At 39.4% G+C, this 12,174-nt stretch overlaps 1 protein-coding gene across 1 annotated transcript in view; it reads right to left on the reverse strand.

Moving 5' to 3' along the window:
- Positions 1–12,108, reverse strand: part of stan (Protocadherin-like wing polarity protein stan) — a 124,744-nt gene extending 112,636 nt beyond the window's left edge. Inside the window, exon 1 of the mRNA XM_087355817.1 lies at positions 11,891–12,108. The gene's annotated coding sequence lies outside the window, so the exon portion shown is untranslated. The remainder of the gene's footprint in view (positions 1–11,890) is intronic.
- Positions 12,109–12,174: the final 66 nt, after the last annotated feature.

Raw genomic sequence — 12,174 nt, forward strand, 5'->3', positions numbered from 1 at the left:
GACGGGAGACGGACACATCGCAGCTTGTCGCCACACACTTTTGAGGTGACGACCGAGACATGTGGCAAAGTGTTTGTTTTCTTTGTTTTGTTGAGACATACGTGCACATATTCTGTGAAAAATGAGTACAAAAATGCTTCTAAAAAGATTACTCGAAGAAGATGATGTGTTGCTGTGTTATTTGTTGCGAAAGAAACAAAGAAAACCTATGAGTTCAATATTCAAAACCAGACGCGAAGAAGGATCTTTCTGTCGGTGGTCAGTGGTCGGTTTTCTGCTACTAATTCTACCAATTGCTCATCTTGGTCACCAGTAAATTTAATTTCTGCCATTATTTTACTCAACAACACACGTGCTGCCTGAGCCCGTCGCGAGACACTACTGGTCCGAGAGCGGTCTCCTGTGCTTTGTGTCTGTCGCCTGTCTTTGTCTCGCGCTCGTAATTGTACTTCATACGATTGTACAGAGAGCAGACAGGAAGCGACCAGTCTCGGTCTCGTAACTCTGTCGCCTGCTTCGGTCGCTGGTCTCTGTCGCGTGCAGCCAAATTGTACCTTTATTCCTCGTAACTGCTGTTGCTGCTGTGTGCAGACACTGGTAAGAAAAAATCATTCAAAATCGATGTTTTAAATTAGATTATATTTCACAACGCTGCTTAGGTCTCATCGGCTGTAACTGCATGTCTAGAAAGATTGGCGTCCGGTAGCTTCCCTTCAGCGCCAGCTCGGGACACACATCGCCTTTAAATACCAGAAGATCAAAACGACCTTGGTCTCAAGCTCATCATTCGTCTTCTTCAAGAAGTTATGCCTGAAGACGTTGCCGTCACACGGCCTTCAGGATGGAGCACACTCAAATGCTTAGCTTTACCACAACGCTGACTCGACTGAGTTAACTTCACAGCATAGTCTCGATATTACCGATGTGGTCAGCTCGAACGGTCCTGGTTCAGAACCTGACAATCAAATTCTCCGCTTACAGACGAAGAGACGGCGCTACAAAAGTTCACTAATTACGATCGCGACGTAATGTTGTTACGTGTTACACCAGGAAGGGTGTGGGATGAAAGAACAGCTAACACGTTTGACGTGCGTGGTATTGATCCACCGACCACCACCGCTATCACATCCCCTTTGATGGCTGGCGTGTTAGGGTGTAGTGGTTACTTGGGGCAGGAAACGTGGAAGAACTCCACCCCCCTTTAGTGGGGAAGCTGAAAATTGCAAGTCAATGTTTTCCCCACGCGACAAAACAGAGACTGACGGCACGTACAGCTTGGTCTCTGTAATCCTACATAGTCATAGGGGTCTATACGTAACATTATGAAGGAAACTTACATATTTCCAGTGTAAGAACATGTAACGTAAACTGATCGAAAAATGCTTCGTTCGGGTTTGATCACTGCTTCAGAAGAATTACGAAAGTTTGACAGTAAAAACCTCAACAACAAAGCACATTTGTTTTTCGTAGGAAGTTTATAGTCACTGAAAAATGAATATTTGTGACTCCTCTTACTTGGTCATAAACAATTCTGGATTTGTATATTATTATTATTATTTATTTGACTGCAAATGGGTTTTTACCCGGTGGCAGTGGTCCTACAATAAGACACAAAACAATAAGACAACAAAAACAATAAGAAACAACAAAACAATGAGACTCAACAAAACAATGAGCCAGAACAAAACAATAAGACACAAAAAACATAAGACAACAAAAACAATAAGACACAACAAAACAATGAGACTCAACAAAACAATGAGCCAGAACAAAACAATAAGACACAAAAAACATAAGACAACAAAAACAATAAGACACAACAAAACAATGAGACTCAACAAAACAACACACCACACTCAAAATAAAACAACTCATAATATTACAAAACCATATAACCTAAAGTACATAACTTAAAAATTAATACCAACTAGACATAAGACAGTAACAGTAATGAATCACACGTTTCATCAGGACCTTCTCTTCACTTCACTACACTTATGAAGCCTTCCCATCCTCTGTTTTGGGGTAAAAATACCTCGTCAATGCAGAACGGTTTATTGTCAGCTTGACGATAAGATGACCCCCTGAAATGCAGTGAAGTTTCGAATGAAAGTTACTGAACGTAACCTAACAAAAGGTAGTCCTCCAGCTCAGAGGTTGGACAACGGCTGACGAACCAATATATTAAAAGCGAGCTTACATGTCATGATATGTTACACAAAGACCTCAGACTTTGACATCGGATAGGGTTCAGTGTCAGGCTCTTGAACACGCGGTAATGAACCTTAAGGTTCCACTGAGTTTGTTGGTTGGTTAGTTACTTAGGGATAAAGTGACAGGAGAATGCGTAATACTGCATAACGAAGATCTCTATAATTTTTAATCTTCACCAAATATAATTAAGATCAAATCAAGTAGGATGAGATGGGGGGGGGGGGGGGCATGTAGTTATTACATTATATTATGCGTGCATTTCCTGAAGATGGCTGTCTTCTGAGTTGTTACGCCGTATACTGTGGTAGAATTTTACCGACATTTCTGATATACTTGCTGCCTAAATCATCAGGGTTACTCATCGCCCTGATGATGGAAGCAGAAAAAACCTCCGAAACGTCAATCTTCATATTTGCCTCCGTGAGAACTTTATTCCTTGCTTTTAGCAAGTTTCTCTGTATCAAATTGCATATAAGCAATTGTTGCAATGTATAAACAAGAAAAGCTTGCCCACTTCATGTTACAACTGAAGCTAAGATGGGCGGGAACGGTACTGCAGGGCACAGCAGAACGATGTTGCCGATTCAGATGATAAATTATAATGAAAATATTTAGCGGCTGTGCCGCAGGCAAGCTACGATCTTTCCGCTGTACGTGACCACTGCACCGATTGCCGCGTTGCTAGTCGTAGCGGCACAGTCACCAAATATACTCACTGTATATCATGTGAGATTTTATTTATTTTTATTTGTAGTGTTCTGTCTGAGGACAGGTCTATATGAACAGGATCCTTCCTTCCTTTTCTCGGACTGGGACCTGTTCATATACGTTCTTGGCAGATGATCCAGAAGTGGTTTGCCATTGCCTTCTTCTGTGTGTGAATGGATTAATTGTTAGGATGCCACGGAGAAACCGGGGAAGCCCCCGGAGGAAAACTCCGTGTTGCCTAGACCACGGCCTTGCCCAACACAAGTTATAAATTCGGGCACCGCCGGGAATCGAACCCGAGACCCCAGGATTACAAGGCCAGCGTTCTAACCGCTAGACCACCGTGGCGGTATCATGTGAGATACCTCACATCAACAGTTCCTCTCGAGTACAATTTATAATAGCACTTTTAAAGATAATTTCGATCCAAAGAAAGGTTCGACAGTGTTTTCCTTATACACTTTATGGGAAATATCACGTACGACGACTTAAAAACAAAATCTCTTCGCTTTATAAATTACCACTGTAGCCATGGTATCCAAAGACAAGTTATAGATACAATAAATTTATCACAGGGTCCTGTAACTTCCGGTGGAATAAAGTGCAGAGAAAATATATTTATAAAAGAGTCGTCAAAACCACTTTATAATTTTTGTTTAATAAGATATAAGCAGAAGCATTTTCTTTTGAACAATAACGCTCATTAAAGGAATGGTTCACAGAACCCTCCTGTGAAAATCCACGAGAAGTTCAAAGATCGAAATTAAAACCGTTTTCAGTTGTGTGAGTGCTAAGAACATGCAATGCTTACATACAAGCACGCAAGCTCTTTCGTTCACATTATTATCCAAGGCGTTGCCCACCGCGGGTTTTAAATTCTAAAAGATCTCAGCTTACAGCCATTCCGGCACGTCGAGATAATCGATCATGGCTTCTTCACTGAACAAGCGATAAGATATCGATTGTAACCGTTGGTTGGGGTCTCACGTTTGTTATTTATAATAAAACTTAGTCTGTGGTAACTTGTCCGTGTGTCCCTTTTAAAAATGAAATTTGAACAATGCGTCTACAAACATAATGCCAACAGAAGCCCCTTCCACATTTACAGCGCACTTTTAAGAGTGTGCCATTTACGATACTTGAATAACGATCGTGCGAACTTCTGAGATTGGACCCCCATTCTGCTTAAAAAAGATAAAAATGTAAAACTGAAATTGTGTATGGTATAAATTTTAAAATATACCACTTCTGTTAAAACATTCAGTAACCCGCGCGAAACATATTGAGCTTTTGGCCTGATGACGATAATTAATTAACAAATGGAGCAAAGTGTCTTAAATTCTGCACAAAAATTGACAGTGGAACCACGGTCCCGGAGAATTTGACGTAAATACGTCTATACGGAAGGGACGTTTATATATTGGCTTTATTCTAAATATTTCCTTTATACAAGCTTTACAATTGAGATAAGTTTGATTAAGACCTTGCTTATTCAACTTGAATTAGTTACGCTTAAGATGGGTCTGTGGTAGCTGATTGTAATGTAATGTAATGTAATGAAATGTTTTATAGGTAACAACAATGCCGAGTAAACACGACGTTTCCTAGGTAACCAAGTTACACTTTTTCGTTTCCCTTTTTCGCCGAATGACCCTTCCTTATAGACGTATTTACGTCTAAATGAATTACGACAAACGTAATTCAACGATTAAATTAAATCCGAGGGTTAAAAAAATAGAATATTTCATTCACAACTTAATTTCGCTCCAACTCTTTAGGAATTTCGGTTCCATGTGGGGCGCTTTCAGTTAAGGGACGCCCCGTGATGTAACGGTGATAAAAATATTATTTCCGGTTCTCACCGTGACGAGGATAAGATGAATGTCTCCTGGGATGTTGGGACGTGTACTCCGCTCATTGCCTCCTTCATCAGGGCGACCGAGCAAACAATAAGCAGAAGTAACTGCTTCAAACGGAATCTGAAAATGTAACTGACAAAAAACTCGTCATTTTGTTACGCACTGTAGTTCCTGGAATTTGTCTCACAGATTCTAAAAATTTAAACTAATTTCCTGGAACCTACCCAACTATCGTTTGTCTCCGCGTCTAATATTGTCCCTTGTACTGAAACTTCTGTCTGTAAATGAAGTGAGCAAACAAGAACTCGGCTGTCAAAAGAGTTTAAAAAAGACACACCATTGTTTTTGGAAACGTGTTGGAACTGAATGATTCAGTATGTCTCCTGCTGAAAGATTGGAATCCAACAACATCACTACTGGTGGAGAAACTGTCTGGCAGAGCCCTCTCCAGTTAAATTTTGGAGTTAAACCTTTGAAGCCATAGTAGGTTGCCAGGCAATACCCACTCGTCCTTGTGACAAGGACAGGATAAGAGTGAAGACGTGATGAGTAGGGTTCGGATGTTCATGTCATGTCATATTTTTATTGGGGCTTCTATTTTCATTCTAAACTGAAATTAAACACTAATTGGGTTATTCTAATCACAATTAGACTGTATTAATTTTGCATATACGAGGTGCGATCGAAAGGTTTCCAGATTGCGCGTATAAAAACCCGTACACTTATCTCAGGTAATAAATTCATCCATCACCCTCGAAGTAGTTCCCCTGGGAGTGAACACAACGATCCCAGCGCCGCTGCCAAGCCTGGGAATCTTTCTTTGTCAGCCTGGCAAGCACCATCTGCGATTCTGCCTGAATCTCTTCTATCGTCTCAAATCTCCTTCCCTTTAGCTGAATTTTCATCTTTGGGAAGAGGAAGAAGTCACACGGAGCTTAGAAAGGAAGTTGGGGTCGGTTCTTGCAAGATCTTTGAGCTCCTGACAAACGAGAAGTCGATTCTGCTTCTGGTCCTCAGACAGGAGCCTTGGCACAAACTTGGCTGCGATGCGTCGCATGTGGAGTTCTTCCTTTAGAATCAGCTGACAGGTCCCATAGCCTATCCCAACAATGTCGCACAAGTCGTTGATGGTACTACGTCGATCTTCGTGAATGGCCTGCCGAATCTTCGTAACATTTTCGGGCGTTGTGTTCGAAGATGGTCGTCCAGAACGCTCGTCATCATCGACAGAGGTTCGGCCATTTTTAAAACGTGAATGCCACACAAAAGTTTGTGAACGACCCATTGCGGACTCCCCAAATGCTTGCTTTAGCATTTCATAGGTTTCCGTAGCCGTTTTGGTGAGTCTTTGGCAAAATTTGATGCACACGCCATTCCGAAATCGCAGGAGGGTCGGTGTAATGCACTACCAAAACGCCCGTAACTAAGAAACAAATGCTAATTCGATGATGCCGGCTGGCACACTGATTCACTATGAATGTAGGCCGCATCTTCTAAAGGCAGAAGCTCGTACTACATCCGGTTCGCCCTCTATTGACACAGTCTTGAAACTTTCCGATCGCACCTCGTAAATGCATATTTAGGTCATTTTTATGTTGTCGGTCATATTTGTAGTTAAATGCATATTTTGATTATATTTTGAGGATAAAATTCATATTTTGGTTATATTTTTGGTATAAAATTCTTACTTGTAACTACATTTCTCAGGCATTTACAGTGAATCCTTCAGTTAGTTAAGATGTCGAAAGTTAAGTGTTCTAAAAGTGCAAAGTTAAGAGTTTTCGTTAAAGATTTTGGCGAGGAATATTTTAGTTCTGATGGAACAATTCTGTTCTGTAAACTTTGTGAAGTTAAAGTTGCAGCTGGTAAGCGATTTAATGTGAAACAACATTGTGATACGCAAAACATAAAAATAATTTGAGCCGACAAACCAGTCATCAAAGCAAGACATCGGAATTGTCAAAGGTCCTGTGTGAAATGATGGCGTCTGCCAACTGAACAAAGCGAACAATGAGCAGTTCAAATATTTCATGGAGAAATACATGACTCTGTTAATTCCAGACGAATCAACACTACGAAAAAACTGTGTACCTGCCTGTTGTGGAGATGTTCTGAAAAGAATTACACGTACTGTGGGCGAGAATAAGATTTGGGTTTCGGTTGATGAAACAACGGATGTCTGCGGGAGATATGTAGCGAATTACGTTATTGGTACTCTCTTTGCTGACCGCCCTGGTGACTTATTCCTTCCTGATACAGTAAACCGCTCCTCTATCTCTGTAATTTTCGATAACGCCATGAAACGTTTGTGATGTCTCAAGTTACAAGACCATATTGTGCGACAATCTCAGAAGATTTTCATTTGAGACCTTGAAAATGCAAATTGTTACATATCGTAAAGCTGCCAAGAAAGGAGAATGAATAAAGGTACTTAATATTTTGAATTTTGTTTATTTATTTGTAATTATTGAATTTGAAATGCATGAAAGTCTCTTTCTTTAAATTTATCTTATTTTTATAAGAGCGCGTATTATCAACATCTGATGCTGATCCAAAACTAGGCATTTACAACTTAAAGCGACTGAGGTTTTTGATTAAAATCGCTAGGAAATCAAGTAATGTAATAGTTGTACATGCGTATGTAAATAAATAATATGACTGAAATACAAAACGCTTTTTCTTAAATTTTGGCGAATATTTTTTCATAACTAATTAGGTCATATTTTGCCCTTTCGGGGGGGGGGGGGGGGGGGCATGCATATTTCTCGGTTTTTTAGGTCATTAACATCCGAACCCTAGTGATGAGTGATGATTTGAGACACAACAGGAGGAATTTTGATTTTGTTACGAATGTCAAGATAACTGGGGAAATTAAGTAATTTAGTGACCTCAACAGCAATGACGTAATTGTGATGAATATAAATACCAACTTGGAACTTCGGAACCATCTCAACAAAGGCAAAGTCTGAATCCGAAATTCACCTAAACAATACTTTTAAAACCAGAGAGAACAAACTGCTTTTCCGTTACAAATATCGACTGGTTAAATGTGTTTTAGGAAATAATCGATTTGTTCTAAGAGTCATATGGAACCCATTAATACACTATGTGGATAAAATTCAGAGATATTGATTGTTAAAGTATGTGGTACATATAGTTACCAACGAGATTTGAAGAATTAAAAGAGAAAAACGTATTAGCAGAAAACAACCAAAGGAAAGTGAAAAAGATATGAGACACATTTAGAATACACGCTAATAAAGAATGACAACTTTACAATGAGTATTTGTCATATTTTTTAAGAATACCGAAATGTAATAAATTCTATTAATACACTGTGAGTACGTGGTGTTTTCTTCATCTAATTTTAGGAAATTGTGACAATTTTTAAAAAAAAATCAGTCCCGTCTTGAAAATGTTTAATTGCATTTCTGTCCATGATATTAATCCACTTTACAACAATTTGGTTGATAGCAGAATTTAATGTCTTTGTAACGGCGGGGGGAGGGGGGGTACACGAATATTTTGCGTACATGCTTCTTTTTTAACATTTATTTCCGGTTAATTTTTGTTTTAAATTCATTCACTTTGGCGAGTGTTGAAAGAACAGTTTCATTCGACGATTAACAATTCAGAACCATGAAATGTATATAATTTCGTGATATTTTATTCTATGAAGAAATAAAATACGAAACCGATATCAATTAATTGCACTCAAATAAAAACAAAAATGACAACATATCCACTCATCATCACCTCCTACGGTTACGCCTTGCGGTCCGTTTCAATTCAGAATTACATCTGAAATTATAAATCACTCCAGACATTTGGTAGGACATCTTGGACGTGTGACTAATCCGTCGCCTGGCCTCTGCCTACACAGGACAGCACAACAAAGAAAGACGATGACAAACACAGATGCCACAAACGGAATTCAAACCCGTGACTCCAATATGAAGGTAACCAAGACCCACGCCCTACACCGCACGGCCACTGAAATCAACCTACAAATCCAGTGTTCAATGTAAAAAATTACTTGAATTGTTTCCCTTTTTCTTGGTGAAAATTCGAAGATACGCAAAGCAATACTGCAGAAATAAATCACCTTTAAGCCACTTTTGAATCCTTAATTTTCTGCGTCTGTCAGGCCTAAAACAGTGTGGGCGATACTAGCGCCACTTGATATAAAAGAGTCCTGAAAACGTGCAATATTTGATCATTTACTTTTAGGATGTAAAAAAATATTGAGGACGCGTGAAATCTATTTTGTATCCTTTGGTTTTAACGCAATAATTAATGAATCACATGCCTAGAAATTGTGTATGAAACATACTTGTGCGTCAACAACAAAATGGCTACGATGCGAAATTATGACGTTAGACATGGCGTATTTAATGCAGTCGGAATCTGTGATAAAATTTCCTTGTACAAGAAAGGCGAAACATGTCATTAAAATCAGTGAAAATGGTGATGTCTATACAGGGCTGTGGAGTCGGAGTCGGTAAAAATGTACTGACTCCGACCTTGACATAAAATCTTAAGAACACTTTCGCGACGCGTTGAGCCACGTGTTGTGGGAAAATGCTTTGTAACTTTGGCTCCAGTACCTTAAGAATAAAAACTGTCTACAAATCAACAGATTTCTGCAATAACCATTAGACATATTTAAATACTGGGATAGTGGGAACGACCCGTTCTTCAAGTGCCTGAGCACTGCGGGTCCCAACTTTATCGTTGGCTCGATCTGTAGACATTCGGTAGGACTCCTTGGACGAGGGATCGGCCCGTCGCAAGGCCTCTGCCTGTACACAGGACAGCACAACACAGAAAAACGCGGACAAACATCCATGGCTTGAGCGGGATTCGAACCCACGGTCCCAGCGACCAAGCGGCACAAGGCCCACGCCTCAGACCGCGCGGCCACTGCTGACCCCGTATATATAAATATTGGTTATAAGTCTAAAAAGTAGCCTGATGATTCACGCGTGGTGGTGATGAAATGTTTTATAGGACCATTTACCATTTTAGTAGGTTTACCATTATTAATACATATTGAGCTTTTATGAAGGAGTCGGAGATTTTAGTACCGACTCCACAGCCCTGTGCCTATATAAGATTTACAAGCGAACTCGGCTGTCAACAGCATCAATAAATAATAAAACTACAGTAACACCTCTAATTAAATTAGTATATTAAAATACTTGCCAATATCAAAAGCCTCTAACAAGCGATCTATCTAAACCAACAGATCTTCTTAAGAAGTTAAACAATGCGCTCAGCTACTCAAAAAATTCGTTTCATTACCACGTAGGATTTGAGATTTTCACGGCGGTGAGTCCAAAGATGGCTGTCTTCTGGGTTGTTGCGCCGTGTAGTCTGGTTGATGTTTACCGACGTTTCAGAGCTCCTTGCTCCAACCCAGAAGACAACCACCTTTCATTAACACGTTAAAAACAGCCTGCCAACAGTCCACGACCTGAGCCAAATGCACACACTCCAACCCCACTTTAAGACCCATTTTAATAATCATCTCATCTACGACTTGGTCTTCCAAGCTGTCTCTTCCCTTCAGGCTTTTCAACAAAAGTTTTGTATGCACTACCCATCCCCCCGTAGAAATAAATCAAAAATTAAATAAAATGATTAAAATGACAATTACATAATTAACCAGGCATTTACATGAACGGAAAAGCTAACTAAAAGGCTATATTTTCTTAATATTGCTCAAAGCAAACATTGAAAAACCCTAATTAGTTAATAACTGTATGATTAAAACAATGATAAGAAATAAAGCACCAAGGTGCTGTTATCTGGAATAGTTTTCATATGTTTACGCGTTTCAGATTCGAATCACGGCAATGAAAAAACTTCACGCTGAAAAATCGACTACAGTATAAATTTTCAAAATGTCTGAAGAGATTTCAGGTAAGTCTCGCAGAAATTGACCGGCGTTTCAGAGGTTATAATGGTAGCAGGATGCACCTCTGAAACGTCGGTCAATTCATTGCAATGGGATTACAAGGCGTAAAATCCCAGAACACAGCTACTTTCTTGCAAAATGTAAGCTGTCCAATGAAGGCAAGTTTTAGCCTTAAATCGGACAATGTGTGAGAAATTACATAATTAATACGCTGATGAAAATATAGTAGATTCCGTTTAATTGGGCCATCGGTTAATCGGGAAAGCCGTTTATTTGACACATATCTTAAAAAACAAACATTTTTAACTCTTTACGTGGAACTTCGCTTAATTGGGTCAAAGTGTTCTCGTACCGATGTGTCCCAATTAAACGGAATCCACTGTATAGTCTACAGTCCAACATAACACTTGGTTCTTTTACACACTCAGTACGTAAAACAAAAATGTCTCCAAAACCAAGTACAATTAAAATAGACACTGTTCCAGTTACTTAGTAGTAAAAACGTTTTCCTTAATATTTTCGTTAATAGCAATAAATAACATAACACAATCCCATCAACAGCAATAAATTGTACCAACATTAAAGCAAGAATAAAAACAATAACAGTGCCCATGCGCTCAGGCACCTTGCAAAATGGTGGTAGGCAAAGAGGAAGTGGGAGAAGGCAAGTAACGAATGCTCCATGCACGTTGGTAACTGATGGGAGGTGCATGGTCAATTTCACGCTCAGGCTGGGGAAAAGCCCCGATGCCATCAGACGGGCTACAGGGGCGTTCTAGGAGAGGTAGCAGTTGCAGTGATTGAAACAATAACAACAGATAATCTATGATAATAATAGGACCAGTGCACAATTCATAACACCGATAATGTTATAAAACGAAAACAATCATAAAAGCAGTAATACTGATATTAATACTGCAGTATTGATCATTATTAATTAGAGGTCTATTATGTGCCTTTGAAACAGAAATAAGTGTATAGAGCAGCGTGTTAAAACCTCAAAACAGTGGTAAATGTTAAAACAAACGTTATCTCTGTTAAATGTTGGGCTATTAAATATCACATTAGCAATATGAAGTTTGATATCGCTTTTCGGTATTGACCCTTTAAAAAACCAGATTTTCACAAATGAGAAGATAATTTTACCGTTAACTCCTCCACTGGACATAAGTCCACTTCTTTTACTTACAGAATCTGCCACAGGTCAACAATCTTCTAGACCTGGCGGTATTTTGACCAGTCTGGAGGTAATTGCTGTCACACTAGTTCAAAACTATTGGAATTCCGTGAAAAACTTCAGAATAAATACCACTGTATTTTACGTTCCATTCACAAGAATCTGTTCTAACTTCAAACACAACGCACACAAACACCTCACTACGCCACCACACACTCTAACTGCATCGCTTACTAGACGAAACCTCGTCTACCTGTCCAGCATCCTTTGCCTACACAACTTTCAAAACTGCCCGC

Source organism: Zootermopsis nevadensis, unplaced genomic scaffold (assembly GCF_977971745.1).
Source record: "Zootermopsis nevadensis isolate Lab colony 2312 unplaced genomic scaffold, Znev_1.0 Znev_ptg000001l, whole genome shotgun sequence".
In the NCBI taxonomy this organism is placed as follows: Eukaryota; Metazoa; Arthropoda; class Insecta; order Blattodea; family Termopsidae; genus Zootermopsis; species Zootermopsis nevadensis.